The sequence below is a fragment of the Gopherus flavomarginatus genome, chromosome 5 (assembly GCF_025201925.1).
Source record: "Gopherus flavomarginatus isolate rGopFla2 chromosome 5, rGopFla2.mat.asm, whole genome shotgun sequence".
NCBI lineage: Eukaryota > Metazoa > Chordata > Testudines > Testudinidae > Gopherus > Gopherus flavomarginatus.
Window position 1 is genome coordinate 154,048,546 of NC_066621.1, and position 15,756 is coordinate 154,064,301.

General features: G+C 44.7%; 1 protein-coding gene across 6 annotated transcripts in view; it reads right to left on the reverse strand.

The window, feature by feature from the left end:
* FRMD6 (FERM domain containing 6) overlaps positions 1-15,756 on the reverse strand; it is a 727,784-nt gene that overhangs the window by 66,502 nt on the left and 645,526 nt on the right. For 2 of the 6 annotated variants that reach the window (XM_050954684.1, XM_050954686.1), the window contains exons 1-2: positions 7,032-7,214; positions 4,245-4,331 (exon numbers count right to left, since the gene is read on the reverse strand). The exons of 1 other annotated variant lie outside the window; for it this stretch is intronic. The gene's annotated coding sequence lies outside the window, so the exon portion shown is untranslated. Of the gene's footprint in view, positions 1-4,244; positions 4,332-7,031; positions 7,215-7,543; positions 7,633-15,756 lie in introns of those variants that run through there. 3 more of the 6 variants (XM_050954685.1, XM_050954689.1, XM_050954688.1) reach the window with 3 other exon arrangements.

The following is a 15,756-nucleotide window of genomic DNA, read 5'->3' on the forward strand; positions in this document are numbered from 1 at the left end:
AAATGGAAATATTCAGAACCCAGTTATGATCCCACATTATACAGAGAATTGTCTTTAAAACCAGTAACCATCTTAGTTGTTTATGCTGCACCCTCTCCAAGGCAATCTCTTTTCAATAGAAAGGTGTCCAAAATGAATTCTAGACAATATCTCCCCAGTGCCTAGCACAACAGAATATAAATCCAAAGAAATGATTCTCTCTGTCTGTGACACATTCCTGTACCTTGTTTATTTTCCATTGTACTCAAACAGTGACCTGAAGGATTCAATGATTTTTCCACAACATACTTTCAAGCCCAGAACCTCAAAGATATTTTAACCCGTGTAACTTCCATTTAAATCAATGCAAGTTAGAGGCCTAAATACGTTGGAGGATCTGAGTACAGATCCTTTTCCTCGTCAGTAACGTACACTGCATAGCTGCTCCTTTACACACACCCACAGTGCTTAATTTGTAATGAAAGAGGGGCCGGGGTTCAAGCAACTTTTTTACCTTCGTAACTGATGCAGCAAGCCCAGAGGTGCCAGGGCCATGAACTGCCAAGCCCAGAGGTGCCAGGGCCCAGCGTTGGCGCACATTGAGCACTGCACACCCACATAGGTTATACAATGACAAGCACAGTGATGGCAAGAGTAAACCATACAGGTAACATGCTGACCACAATTAAAAACATTTTGTCCCTAGTTGCTAACATAACTGTTGCCATTGGTGTCAGTCAAGAAAAAAAAAATTTACATTTCAACTGGAATTTCTAAGGAAAATTTTCCTCTAGTTCCATTTGGTCTGCTAGGTTTTGCAACAGAGCAGCAGATTGATTCATCTACATGTGTCCAGGCTCCTGGTCCCTACTTAAATATTTACATCATTGCAGTATTTGAGCACCCACCAAAAGACTAATGGTGTTGACTGGAACTTCTACTGGGGTTATTACTCTCATCCAGATGTTTCACAAAGGAGATTCTGCCCCATACCAGTAAATCTCTTATAAACTCTTCCCAACCAAGAATTCTAGTTCTCCATCACTTGTTTAAATGGACCATTCTTTTCTTTACCTTCTGTTTACTGGGATTATAGTTAAGAATTCTGCCTTGAACTCCTTATAATCCAAGAACCAATGTTTCCTTTTCGGTCCAATGCAAGTACTTTTAATTTGTTTATATTTTTACTCCAACGCTCTTTCCTGCTAGAATGTTTACATTGTTGAAAGCCTTCTGTGTATTGTTCCTACTACTTGCCTCTCTTCTTAATCGCATTGACAACTGTTGCCCTTTCGCTTGTTTAGACTTCCCCAGGATGAGCATCAGCTGCATTTTCTTCAGCTGTTTATTAGCTACATCTCATTTCCCCCCATCCAACATCACAGAACTAGAGCCAGAACAGTTTAGTACATTGCACAGAGAAAGATAGTATCTGCCTACAAAATAGTCCAATAGGTATCAACATTGCAAGACAAACCAAAAGCTTCTTGGAAGGCACATGATGGGCCTAACCCAAAACCTGCTGAAACAGGGGTTCTCAGACTTCATTGCACCACAACCTCCTTCTGACAACAAAAAATTCCCACCCGACCCCAGGAGGTGGGATCAAAGTAGGGTGACCAGACGTCCTGATTTTATCAGGACTGCAATGATATTTGCTTGTTTGTCCCGCATCTGGACAAACAAGCAATTTTGCCCTCCGCTCCTGCACACAGGCTGAGCCCGGAGGGTCTCGTGCCCCCCGACTCTGTCCCCTCCTTCCCCCATTGGATCCCTCCCCAAATCCCCGCCTCTTCCCCAAGCACGCCACATTCCTTCTCCCTCCCAGGCTTGCGCCGATCAGCTGTATGGCAGCACAAGCACTGAAGGGAGGCCCGGGGGATGCAGGGGAGCACGGGGTGAGTCCGGCCTGGCCCCAAGCACAGGCAGAAGGGCGGAGTGGTACCTGCAGGGGCAGTCCCGGGAACCGGCTCCCTCTATGCACCCATGGGGGGGGCCGCAGCTGCCCACACAGGGACTCTGACGGGGCTTCACTTCCTACCACGTGGAGGCAGCGGCAGCCCCATTCGTTCCCCTTTGGGACCTGAGTGGGACGGGGGGGCTGGGGCCTGCTGCCCCCACTCTGGGGCCGCCCGCGGTGCTCTGTGGGGCAGCTGGGCGCGGGCCAGGTCCGGGCACACTCGGGGTGACGGGATTGCGCCGCCCTGCAGGTTGGGCTGTAGAGAAACCCCGCCCCGGGGTGGGGGCGGAGGCAGTGACAGTCCCGTTCGTTCCCCTGCGGGGACAGGAGGGGGACTGGGTCCTGCTGGCCCCACTCTGAGGCCACTCACGGGATTGCACCAGCTGGGCACCTTCCTCTATGGGAGGAGGTAGAGACGAGGCAAGCTGATGCGGAGGGGGAGGCACTCTGGTGGCTTTTTTTTTTTTTTTGTCCCCTCCACCGCCCAACATCCTGATTTCAGTTTTGTCATCTGGTCACCCTAGACCAAAGCCTTAGCCCGCCTGAGCTCCACTGCCCCAGGTAGAGAAAAGGTCAAAGCCAAAGCCAAAGGCAAAAGACTTCAGCCCCAGCCAGGGGGCCTATAACCTGAGCCCAGCCACCTGAGCTGAATCCCTTGGGTGTCGGCCCCGAGCCGCTGCAAGTCTAAGCCAGTCCTGGCAACTCCATTAAAATGAGGTCACAACCCACTCTGGGGGCCCAGAAAGACTTTAAAGAATTTTTGATAGACCCTAATAAAGTGAACTCCATTTATGCTGAAATGAACAGAATCTGATCCTTCAAGATTGAGGCCCAATCTTGTTCTCACTGAAGTCTCTGGCAGCTTTGCCCTAACGCCAAATGGGAGAAAAAGTAAACCACAAGGAATTACTTTTTAATCCCTGAAATCATCTTCAATGGCATTCCATAAATGACCAACCAAATGGCCATAAACAAAATGGCACTGAGGTGTTTTTCTACAAGGGACTCAATATTGCCATTCTTAAATAATCCAGTATGAATTTAGCATCCTTACAATGAGCACACACTACAAATTAGGTTACTGGCTGCTTACATTTCAGCTGGAAATAACCTCTACTAAACCAGAGCAGCAATGTGCTTTGCTTCAATTGACAATGTTAATAAACTTCATTTCCTCAGCAGAAACAGGGAAACGCTGATTGTTTAAAAAAACATTATAAACCATCTCTCCAGAAAGTGCATAAAGCTAGATTAACAATCAAGCAGATATTTTAACAGCCATAATTTGTATATTCCACAGCATTTAAAAAACAGGGAAGAAGGAGTTGAGATCATCTTAATTTGAAATTCACATGTATTTTTACATCTGGTCTGAATTAATCTTTTCAGAGCAATGACTTTCATGTAAAGGAATAACTGCTTGCAGATTTTTCTTTAAAAGAACATTTCATAGAATCACAGAACCATACGGTTAGAAGGGACCGCAAGGGTCATCTAGTCTAACCCCCTGCCAAGATGCAGGACTCACTGTGGAATTCTTAGTCTGAATAAACTAAGAGTTAAAAATGAGCATGGCCAAGAACTTACAAAGCGATCCTGGAAACAAAGTACACGTGTCCAAATCTGAACTCGCCATTAAAAGTAGCTGAGTTCAAGGAAATAGCCTCAGTTTCAAGGATTTTGTCCAAAAAGGCCAAACTAACCCACAAATTTATCCTCTATTTAAAAGAGTCAGAGTTTTTTTTATAAATGTTGTTAAATCAACCTAGGAATAGAAAAGATCTGGCAGGTCAATCAGCATAGTTTTGTAATTTTTCCTTCTGGAAAAAAAGGCTTTGGCTTGGCATGAAAACATTCTTATGAAAGTAAAATATACCAGCCACATACAAAAAAGCTGACTCCTGTCCCAACAGGACAAACATATTCAAATGTTTTTGCTGCACTAGCCAAGTTCTTCACACTGACTAAATAGGTGGGGCAAGTAACACCACTTCTCACTAAAGCTGCCTGACACTTCTAATTATAAGACCCTGTTTTCAGCTGATGACAAAGTTGCCAACATTTGGACTGAAATTTTTCATGCTGGGTGTCTGCCTCAGACTGATTTTTTTTTGGGGGGGGGGAGGGGAGGAATGGGGGGAAGGGAGTGGGTAGGGTAAATTAAAGCCAAAATAGCTCTATCATTTCGGAGACTGAGACTAGGGAAAAATACATTGTTTACTCAGGTTACAAAATTCTGCTGACCTTTTTTCTGAAAAGCTCTAGCACCCCCAGGCTTTGGAGCAAAAAAACCCCAATAACTTACATTTGGCAGAGGGATGGCCTTTGTGCAAGGGATGTGCCTTTTGCTGTCCCCATAAAGAACTTCCCAAATTCAGCCAAGTTATAAACTCTGAGGAAAAAAAAAATCTCAGTTTGCACACGCTCAGTAAAAACTTAGATTTTAGCAGCTAAAAGACATAGTTCCTGTTCACACTGAGCGCGCTCCAGCCACAGCTCAGCAATACTTTCCCTGCAACTGCAGCTCTGGGCTAGGCACGTAATTAAAGACTATCATAATACAAGTATCAGAGGGGTAGCCGTGTTAGTCTGGATCTGTAAGAGCAGCAAAGAATCCTGTGGCACCTTATAGACTAACAGACGTTTTGGAGCATGAGCTTTCCGTGCATGCATCTGACCAAGTGGGTTTTCACCCACGAAAGCTCATGCTCCAAAACGTCTATTAGTCTATAAGGTGCCACAGGATTCTTTGCTGCTCCTATCATAATACACATGCACAAGGAGGCAAATTCAGGTTGCACAGGCAACCTGAATTCTGGTTTTTCCTAACTTCTGAATGCTTGACTTAGCAACCTTAATACAGTTCTTTTAATATGGTTTGTGTACAATATATATTTTTAGAAGAGCTGCTAAGTCCTACAGCAGAGACGACCCATGCCGGCCAACGGGGTGACGGGTGGGGGGCAGAATGAGGGCAGCCCTGGCTTCAGCAGTGTTACTGAGGATGCTCAAGGCACGTGGACATGCTTAGTACAAGCCACGCAGTAAACCTGGGGAGAATGTGACCCAGCATACTGCCCCCACCCCCCCATAACCTCTGCCCTACAGCAACTCTAAACTTGTACAACTTTTCCCCCTTGCAACAAGGTTGCTAACACACACTTTGAGCATGTCTACACTACAGCAGGACAGCTACTGGGGTTCCTCTGTCACTGTAGTAAATCCACCCCTCGAGAAGTGGTAGCTAGGTCTATAGAAGACTTCTTCCATCAACCAAGCTGCATCTACAGTGGAGGTCAGGTCGACCTAACTACATCACACACCGCACAAAATTTTTCACAGCCCTGAGCAATGTAGCTAGGTCAATCTAATTTTTCGGCAAAGACCAGGCCTTCCTGTCTGCTTCCTGACAGACATGCTATGCTGATTGCTGTGGTCACCCACTGGTCAGATTTTAATGGACTCTTGCAAGTCAGTTAAAACACCAACTCAAACTCTAGGTATTTTGCTGTCTGGACAAGATATCATGCACATAAAATAACCAGATAATAGCGCTCTGCTGTATACATCTTTCTTACTGATATATTAGTCCAATAAGAGTTTAAATACAGATTTAAAAATATCTCATTTTACTTTCTAAAAATGTTTTACTTCGTTTTCAATATTCAGTACAAAAGTAAATATTTAAGGCCCTGATTCTGCAAAGACTCAGGTTCACATATAACTTTACTCATGTGAACCGCCCCAAAGGATACCCCAAAACCGAGGCACTCAAAAATCACTAGTCACACTAGGAAATCTTGGGGTAATATGTCCCAGTTTAGATGGTAAGTTACTCCCTAAAGGACTACTTTCATGAAGAAAGTTAAGTATGTTTGCAGGGTTGGGACCTAAATTTCCACTTTCTCATCAAAGTGCGTCATTAAAAGGCTAAGCAATTTTATCTACCAGACTTCCATAATCCAGAGAGTATTCATCTATTTCTTTTATTGGTCACATGTTTTAACAGAACTGTCTTATCAGTTTACTTGTAAAGGTGTCTTCCTACAAAATCCTAATAATGTGATATGAAACCAAACTAATAATTCACTTCAGGACCCCTTTCCTACCCCCACAAACTGGTTAGCAGAACTATTGATTAAAATGGGAGCAGGATAAGGCTAAATCTGATTCCGGGTAAATCCTACTCATATTAATGAACTGCTATATTGATGTCAATAGGCCTACATGTGCAGGAGTAAGAACTGCTTCTGTGAGATAGGTTAGGAAATGCAGAGAGCCGAAATGACAGTTCAGCATGGAAACGTTTTCCTCTAGAAGTACGGATGCTGTTAAATTTCAACTCCCTGAAAGGAAATGACTAACATTCTTGGAAAATGAAGCAACTTGCAGTTTCTCCAACACCACTTACTAATCCCTAAAAATGCACCCTGTGGCAATAAAGAGTTGTTCATGCAACAAACAGCAAAATTAAAATAGCCGCATATGAAACCAAAACATTGAAAATGTCTATATGTTCCCAAACAAACAGGAAAGGCAATCCATGGAGATTTTATTACATCATCTCAGCTTTTCAAATTACCAAATTCAAAATAAAAAAAATACATTTAAACTCAAACTTTTATAGAACAAACAAAGAGTGTTTTGAATGTCACACTGCTAGGAATAATGGCATCTAACGGGGTGGCCTTTTATTTCCAAAGGAAGCTATTTCTGCTGCTACATTTGTGTCATATTAAACCTCTCACCAAGACACTGGATTTAGCAAAAATTTCAAGGTTCCTGTGATCACCAATTTAACAGGTGATACATCTAACAAACTTGCAGCCTTTATTTGGGCTTTAAAATATCCTTGTTTTGACACATTTTCACCAGTTCATACCTTCAATCCTTATTAGGGTCAATGGTTCTCAACTTGACCTACCTATAAGGGTCAGATTTTCTGAAACACCCACCTTCTGCAAAGCAGATCCCTTAAAGGTCTCACCCAAACACAGAGGCACCCCAAATCACTAGCCACTTTTGGAAACTATGGCTCTTAATTATTTGCATTTTAGCAGCGCCCTCTATGTTCAAGACACTGTCTACACACCTGCCCTGAAGAGTTTTCAGGTTTGCGCTCCCCGTACATGTCATGCAAAGTGCCAAGAGAAGCCAAGACCTCTCCTTACTATTAGCTTTCGAGTAACTCCGGGAAGCTCCGGGCACGGGCCAGGACCTCACCGTGTAAACACAAGGCAAACAGCGAATGAGCTTGTATTTAGAATCCAAGTCTAAGCCAAGAGGGACCCGTGGATCAGGCAGCCCTGCCTGGCTGCTGCAGGGGAGGCACAACCCTGCCCCCCAGTCCCAAAGCTCGCCTCCTAGTCCCGCAGCTGCATCTCGCCGCGGCCCTCGGACAACCCGAGCCCGGCAGTGCCCCTCTCCCGCAACAGGACCCGCGCCGGAGCCCTTCCCGCAGCCCCAGCCCCGGCCGCCCCCAGGCGCCAGCCGGGCTGGGGGACGGGGGCGCCGGCCCAGCGGGGCTCTGCCCGGACGCGGCTCCCTTCCCACCCCGGTCCGGTCCCCTCGCGCGGCCGAGCCGGGTTCCAGCCGCTGCGGTACCTGGGCGAGAGTCCCCGGGGCTGCCGCGCTCCGCCTGCCCGTCCGCGCCCGGCTCCCGGCTCCGCGCTCCTCCCGCCGGCCCCCGAGCGCGGCCAGCTCCGGAACGCGGCCCCCGGCGCCGCCAGCCGGGAACGTACCAAGCCCTGGGCTGCGGGGGAGGCGAGAGGCGGGCGGGGGGCAGGGCCCGGGCGCTCCGGCAGCGCAGCGCAGCGCCCCCCGCCGACACGGGGCAGGCGCTCCCCAGGGCCGCCTCCGACCCCTCCGCAGGGCAGCCCTTGGTACAGCCCTGAGAGCCGCCCCCAGCCTCCCAGGGGATGTCTACACTGAGCCCCGGGAGTGACTCCGGATTGAGCCTCAGGCTGACTGGGTCAGCGAGCGCCCCGGAGCCGCGACGCAGGACACGGTGGGGGCTGAGAGTCTGAATCCTGTTCTGACCGGGGTTCAAGCCCGGCCCCTGTAATTCTGGAGCAAACCGCCCAGCCCAACCAAGCCAGAACAAGCGCCCAGTTTTGAAGAGCAAACAGTCATTAGGTTGTAAACCAAACTGAAGAGCAGTTCCTCTGAGAACGGCTCACACCGTGGAGTAGCAAAGAGTCCTGTGGCACCTTATAGACTAACAGACATTTTGGAGCATGAGCTTTCGTGGGAGTATACCCACTTCGTCAGATGCATGGGTATTCACCCACGAAAGCTCATGCTCCAAAACGTCTGTTAGTCTATAAGGTGCCACAGGATTCTTTCCTGCTTTTACAGATCCAGACTAACACGGCTACCCCTCTGATACTTGACACCGTGGAGTAGTTTGCAGCAGAGAGCCACAATTTGTGTTGCCTGATTACATTATGCAATGAACCAGGGGTGCAGCTGCACCCCCTGGCTTGAAGTGGATTCCATTATATACAAGGCTCTTAGCACCCCCTCCCTATGTGCCTGGACCCCTGTATGTGCCTCCCCCCACTTCGACATCAAAGGCACCTATCTCATCACTAAAACAGTCACGTCACAAGTCCAATTATGCCACCTTTACTCATATTGTGCAGTAGCTTAGGGCATGACTCAGGAAAGCGTTAGTATTGGGCGAAACACTTAAACTGGCACCAGTGGGATTTAAGCACATACTTAAGTGCTTTGCTGAACAGGGATGAACGTAAGCATTTATACCAGTAATCCCATTGCTTTTCAATGGTACTCAGACAAGGTTAGTTAACTGAATTTGTTATATTGCTGTCTGCAAGAGAAATTCCTTTGTTGCATTGGAGTTCAAAAGGGAATCATTACAAAAAGTGGACATTTCATTGTGTAGGCAAAGATGTCCGTGGTAAATTTTGGATTAGTCAAACAAATGAGCATAGTACCAGGAAAAATATGTTCTATTTTAGTCTATCATATGAGTGGACTGCTCTGGCAAGAACCAATACCACTGCTTTCTTGGAGTTCTGTTGAGAATGGTCATTAATTTTAGCTCAATTCACCAAATATTTCAGCACCTGTGCTTAAATGAACAAAGTTGTTGCAAGTCAGACATCTGGAAAAGGAATATTCAATATTTTGTATGTTCCTCTTAGGACTGGTTCATGATCATCTCTACATTGCTAGCACTTAAGACACATTGGATGCCAAAAAGTAGTTTTGTATCTCATATGGAAAGACAAATTAGTTCTGTTTAATATCTTGGAACATAAACGCAGTTTCTTAACCTGCCTTTTCCACATCATTTACAGCCTTTGAGCTTGCACATTTTATGCATTATGAATACTGCATTTTCTTGGGGTATGAAACCTTGCTACAAAGAAATTGAGATGATTAGATGAAGCAAATGAAGTAGAATTCAAAAGCCTGGACAATTTACAGGGGTTTCTTATCTATGATTACAATAGGATGTACAGTACATATAGCAATACAATTAACATGCACATTTAATTTACATATATGCTAAATGGCTAAGTGAAAGGTTTTGAGTCAAATTCTCCACTGGCATAAACCAGAATAGCCAATGGAGGCCAATTGTGCTATGCCAGTTTACATCAATTGACAATCTGTCTCTTTATGCAGAGAGAGAGAAAAATAAACTTTAGCTGGTATCCTCTCTAACTTTTTTTTTTTTTTTAAGATAAACAATTGCTCCATTAAAAATTCTGGAATTAATACTATTAAAAACAGGAAATGGAAGCATAGATGGAAAATGCAGCTGCAATAAATTAAATTATTTTTGGACAAGATGTAATAGAGTCTTAACAATGGCTTTTCTCTGCAAACTTCAGAAAGGGAGCCATTACTGTGGCTGAATATATCATTCACTTAAAATAGATATCAATATTTCAAAATAGGATATATTTACATTAACAGAATTGAGTCTGCAGGACCTAGCAGCTGCTTTCTTCAATCCTGTGTCATTGCCAGTCAAGTTGCTTCTGCAACAGCATTTCAGTGGTAGCATTGTTGATGGCAAGAATAGCTACATAACTATGCAACGAAGAAAAATGGCTTCTCTCGTGCAATTTTCCTATGATTTTGTTTAACCAGTTGAAAAATGTAAGCAATGACCCAGAGTATGAATTCATCTGTCCATGAGTACCAAGCTCATTAAAGAACATTTGAAAAAATTGGCAACCCAAAGTTAATTGAGCCATTTAGTACAGAGATTATTTTTAAATATCTTTAATTCTATGCATTTTTGGTTTGTGATGGGATAAAGCACAATCCATTGTCAATATACTTTATAACTATAGGCCATTGCAAAAAAATTGACATAATTAGTTAAGATTTTTTTTCATGATATAACCAGGTTTACCATGTGTATTATACCATAATAATTAAATCCAGAGGGTTGGTTTTTTAACAACAACACCATGTGAGCTTTCCCTTTCTATTATTATTTCATATTTGCATTTGCACCTAGAACTCTCAATCAGTGATTGAGGTCCTGTTGTGGTAGGTGTGTACCTATAATTATAAGATAGCCTCAAATAACTTACTGACATAATAGAGTCTAAACTACTGCACACACTATATCAACACATCTGACAATAATACAGGCCTACAGTCAGGGTCGGCTTTAGGAAGCGTGCGGCCCAATTCGAATAGTGGGGCTTGTACTCAGTGGGCGGTGCTCCGAGTCTTCGGCAGCAGGTCCTTCACTTACTCCACGTCTTCAGCGGCACTGAAGGACCCGCCACCGAAGTGCTTCCGAAGACCAGGAGCGCCTCTGGGTGAGTAAAAATTGAAAAGGCACCTCTAGCCAGGGAAGGGATTCTCACTGGGCATGAGGCCCTCTACAGTGTGTAGAGAGATGCTGGACTGAAGGCTTCACCAATATAGTATGTTTTAACCCAAACAAAAGCTTTGTTTAGTGATAATTAAGGCTGTGGTACCACTCACCCAAAACTATACTGAATATAAACTTTAATGCTCTTCCATCTAATATCTCAAAATTCATAAAGCCCTCATCAGGAGGTTCTTAAGTTTCTTACATCTACTTTTCCAACTTCACTTACTATTCTTTTTAAACTACACCTCTATCCTGATATAACGCGGTCCTCGGGAGCCAAAAAATCTCATCGCCTTATAGGTGAGACCGTGTTATATCAGGTTTGGTCCGGGCCCTTTAAATCACTGCCAGAGCTCTGGCAGCGGGGCTTGGGTGGGGATTTAAAGGTCCTGGGGCTCCCCGCAGTGGCCAGAGCCCCAGGCCCTTTAAATCACTACTGGAGCTCTAGCAGTGGGGCTCGGGTGGGATTTAAAGGGCCTGGGGCTCCACACGAATTTGGATATAATGCGATAAAGCAGCAGGGCTCGGATGGCGCTTTAAAGGGCCCGGGGCTCCCCGCTGCTTTACCACATTATATCCAAATTTGTGTTATATCGGGTCACGTTCTATCGGGGTAGAGGTGTACTTCGCCTAGTAATACCACCTAGCGCTTTTCATTGGTAGAGCTCAAAGCCCTTTGCAAAGGAGTTCAGTCTCATCTCCATTTTACACACTGATATGAAGTTTGTCCTTGTGAAAGGTGCTAGGTTGACATCACCGGAGACTGAAGTCCTCTTTCCACAAGAGCATATAGGCCCCAACCCGGGAAAGCACTTCACCACAGGTAGAGCAACGCCAGCAGCAATATGAATATAGGACCGGGACAGCAAGAACAGCAGCAATACAAGCTTCCTGCATTGTCTTGATTGAGAAGGTGCTCTACCACATTCAGTATCAATGGACTTGCCTGTACTGGGGTTGTGCATGTTTTACATAATACAAGTCTAATGTAACTGGTTTTATGCACTTTTGGGTAAGTAAGTACCATTTCAATGATATGTCATCTTTATAAACATCCAGAGCCACTGGTACGTGGTATAAAATATCTCCATGAACTGGTACCTTGTTTATGGAGGAATCAACCACTTTTTATTCTACAAGCCTTATTCACAGTGAGTAAGTAATAATGAGACTGCTTGTGTGAATAAGGGCTGGACAAAATAACCAGGGGTCTGATTCTCTGCTCACACCTGCGTAACTCCATTGTCTTTTGTGAAGAAACTCCCCCTCTTCATGCTGAGGGGGTGAGATCAGTAGCAAAGCTAATGTGTCTTTAGCATTATTTGGCTCTGCTGCAGGGCCAAATGCTTTTGTTTCCAGTTACATTAAACCTTACTGAGAAATCCTCACACGGACCATGTAATAAAAAAGGAGTTCTATTAATCTTGAAGGGGGGAGAAGTTGGTTTTTTTCTGTATCAGTGTTTTGCTAAAGGATGACTTAGACATTAATTAAAAAGAGCTGCTCTCTACAGAGTCACCACCATATATTGATTGTTGTAAACTCTAATGAAGACCTGGGACATTTTTTTTCCAGAGGATCTGGGAAAGTTCTTGCTGCATCTCCATACAAGCTGAGAAATGGCATCAACATTTCAATGCAGTATTCTGAGAACACAGAGATAAATTCAGCGCTTGGACTCCCATTAGCTGCTGCCACTAGGGCCAAGGCCAGCACATGAGGGCGGAATTAAGGGAGGCCACACCCATGGCTTCCTTTGAGCACACATCTTGTGGAAGGTATGGATAACAGAAGGCGGCATCACATACAGTTAAAACCTTTATGTCCCAGGGGAAAATATAAAAGTGTGACCGTGTTGGAGAAATGCTGAAGCCTCTCAATTGTTGTCAGGAGTAACACCACAGAGTGCCCTTTTTACAACCAATATTCACAACCCGCTAGAGCAAATGAAGAGATCACTTTAGTGCTCCAGTAATTAAAATCTTGAAGCTATTTCTTGAGATCGTTACAGCCTGACATTCTGGGGGAGGCTGGTTCTGTCCTTAATCTTTTATGGTCGTGTTTAGAATAAGTAAAAGTTGCAATGTAAGTGGATCACACTAGAAGCCATTTGCTAAAGATAAAGCTTGAGCTTTTGCTGCTTTCATCAGGACAGTCTCGTTATATTTTGGTTCTAGAAATAGCCTCTGTCATTGTAAAGACATAATTATGCCTTTGTCTTACTTAAGAACATGCACAATAGGTGGGCACAAATGCATATTCATGCATGAACACACACACACGTACACACACACACACACACACTTTCCTCCATCAGATAAAATTCCCATTGACTTCAGTAGTTTTGCCTGAGAAAGGAGTTCAGCATTGGGCTTGCACAGGTTCACTGTAGAAAGAAAGGAGGCAGTGTTGCCTAGAAGATAGAGCACTAGAGTGGGATTCGGGAGACCTGGTTTTATTCCTGGCTCCAGGGCCACCCAGAGGGGGGGGGCAAGTGGGGCAATTTCCCCCAGGCCGCTCAGGGGCCCCCACAAGAGTTTTTTGGGGCCCCTGGAACAGGGTCCTTCACTCACTCTGAGGGCCCCAGGAAAACTCTTGCGGGGCCTGGGTCTCCGGAGCTTCTTCCACTCTGGGTGTTCGGTGGCAGAGGATCCTTCTGCCCTGGGCAGAAGGACCCCCTGCCACTGAATTACCGCAGAAGCAAGGGCCCCCCATCACCGAAGACTCCAGGCCCCCAGAATCCTCTGGGCAGCCCTGCCTGGTTCTGCCACTAGCCTTATGAATATCTTGGGCAAGTCACTTTGTCGGTGCCTCAGTTTCCCATCTATAAAATAGTGATAATGACACTGCCCTTTTTTGTAAAGTGCTTTAAGATTACTTATGAAAACCTCTCTATAAGTGCATGGTATTATTATCTTTATTAACATTTTGTAATATCAGCAGTTTTCAGATTAAATAGAAGACTCATTTTACCATTCCAGGAACAAAAATGTGTTACCAAACCACACAGAAGACTGAATATAAAATACCTATCTGTGCCCTTTCCCTGATAGCCTCTCACATTATTCCTGCAGTGCTGTGTTATTCTAAATTCCATCCATTAATACCATCCATTCTGCCACGGAATCAGCACCAGCCTCCCTCATTACCTGGTTGAGCTGAAAATAACCAGCAGTAAGCTCCGGCTATTGGCCATACAGCTGAAAGAAAGACACAAGCACATACGAGGAGACTCAAATCATAAACTTTTGCAACATACATTTTAGATTTTTTTTTATGGAAACAGTCTTAAATTATGTTGACGTTTTAGGGGCTGCACCAGCTATCTGTGCTAGGCTATAAGTGGTTTATTCCTGAGGATTGTATCCACCATGCCACCAACTCAAATTTTCTCTTATAAAGTTATCAAGCCATGTTACATTTTGGTTTGCTATTATCTTAGTCTGTAACTTTGCCTTATGGCGATCCAAAGAGTTACTGGCAAATCCAACGGAGGGGTTGTTTTCTGTCTTTGAGTTTTGCATCTGTGTAAAAGCCTGAGTCTTGCTATTGGCTCCTACTAGTCTGGTTCAGTCCATTAGCAGAAACTGACTGCATGCCAGAAATCTGACTTCCATCATCAAGGGTCCAGTCTTGCAAGGTGTGGGAGAGTCCACAGCTTCCATAGCAATCAATCACAGAGGTGGCCCTCGGAAGATAAAAACTGCCTTCCTCAGGGAAGTGAAGTATGGAGTGAATTGGAGCATTCATTAAAAACGAGGTGGATGATTGCAAAGGCTAAACTGTAGCGAATGTGGGGAGGGGCTGGGTGAGTTTGCTCAAACAGCTACCCAAAGCAACTTAAGGCTCATCTACATGTGACAGTTTTGCACCATTTTAATTATGGATGTGTTTTTAAACTGATTTTGATGTACTGTTGCAAACTCCTGTGTGGACACACTTATTTTGGCCTAAATCAGGCTTATTTCGATTTAACTTAAATCGATTAGGAATCAATTTAAGCTAAACAGAAATAAAACTGTTTACACGCGGGCTTGTGCTGGTTTAACTAAATCAGTTTAAAACCCAATTTATATCAAACCAGTGCAATTTTCTTATTCAATAAGGCCTTAGTTTTTTCTTATCTTCTGCTTAAGATCTCTAAGCCTTTCCTACCCATTCACAGTGCTAAAACTCTTGTTCCAGCTGTCATGATCTCACGTCTCAATTACTGCAACATCCTTTTTTTCTGGCCATGACAAATGCAACCTGGCCTCACTCATTTCCATTCAAAGAGCTGCTGCAGAGATCATTTTCCTAGCCTGTTGCTTTGACCATGTCACACCCTCTTTGAATTCCCCTGCCGCCTTCCCCCTCTCTCTTGCATCAAACAAAAGCAGGTAGCTCTGCAAATGTTTACAGGGAGCACTGACAGATTGAAAGTGAATGAGAGATGATGGGCAGGGTGGGGATAGGCCATGGAGGATCTTGACAGTGGAGTACCAGAGGGGTAGCCGTGTTAGTCTGGATCTGTAAAAAGTGACAGAGTCCTGTGGCACCTTATAGACTAACAGGCATATTGGAGCATGAGCTTTCATGGGTGAATTCTGCTTCTTCCACTGTGTTGTCAAAACTTCCCAGCTGTGCACAGGAGCTGAAAACAGTTCTGCCCTGAAAGAGAAGTTGGTTCAGGTTACAGGGGAAACTGACCCACTGTCACCGAAACTGATTTCAACCTTTAGGCTTTGTTTGAAATTGCTGGAGTTGTTGACTTCAAGCTAAATTGTTAACTTTACCCCGCGATGATCGATGATAACTGGATGTGTCAACTGGGGTTGACAGGCCAGTGGCAGGCAGCCATCAGAGACTCAGGCAGGAATGTCAGAAATGCAGAACCACACACAGTTCCAGGATCCCGGACTGTCCTTTCCGCTGCCTGCTGACAAAGTGAGCCTGGATTCCTCTT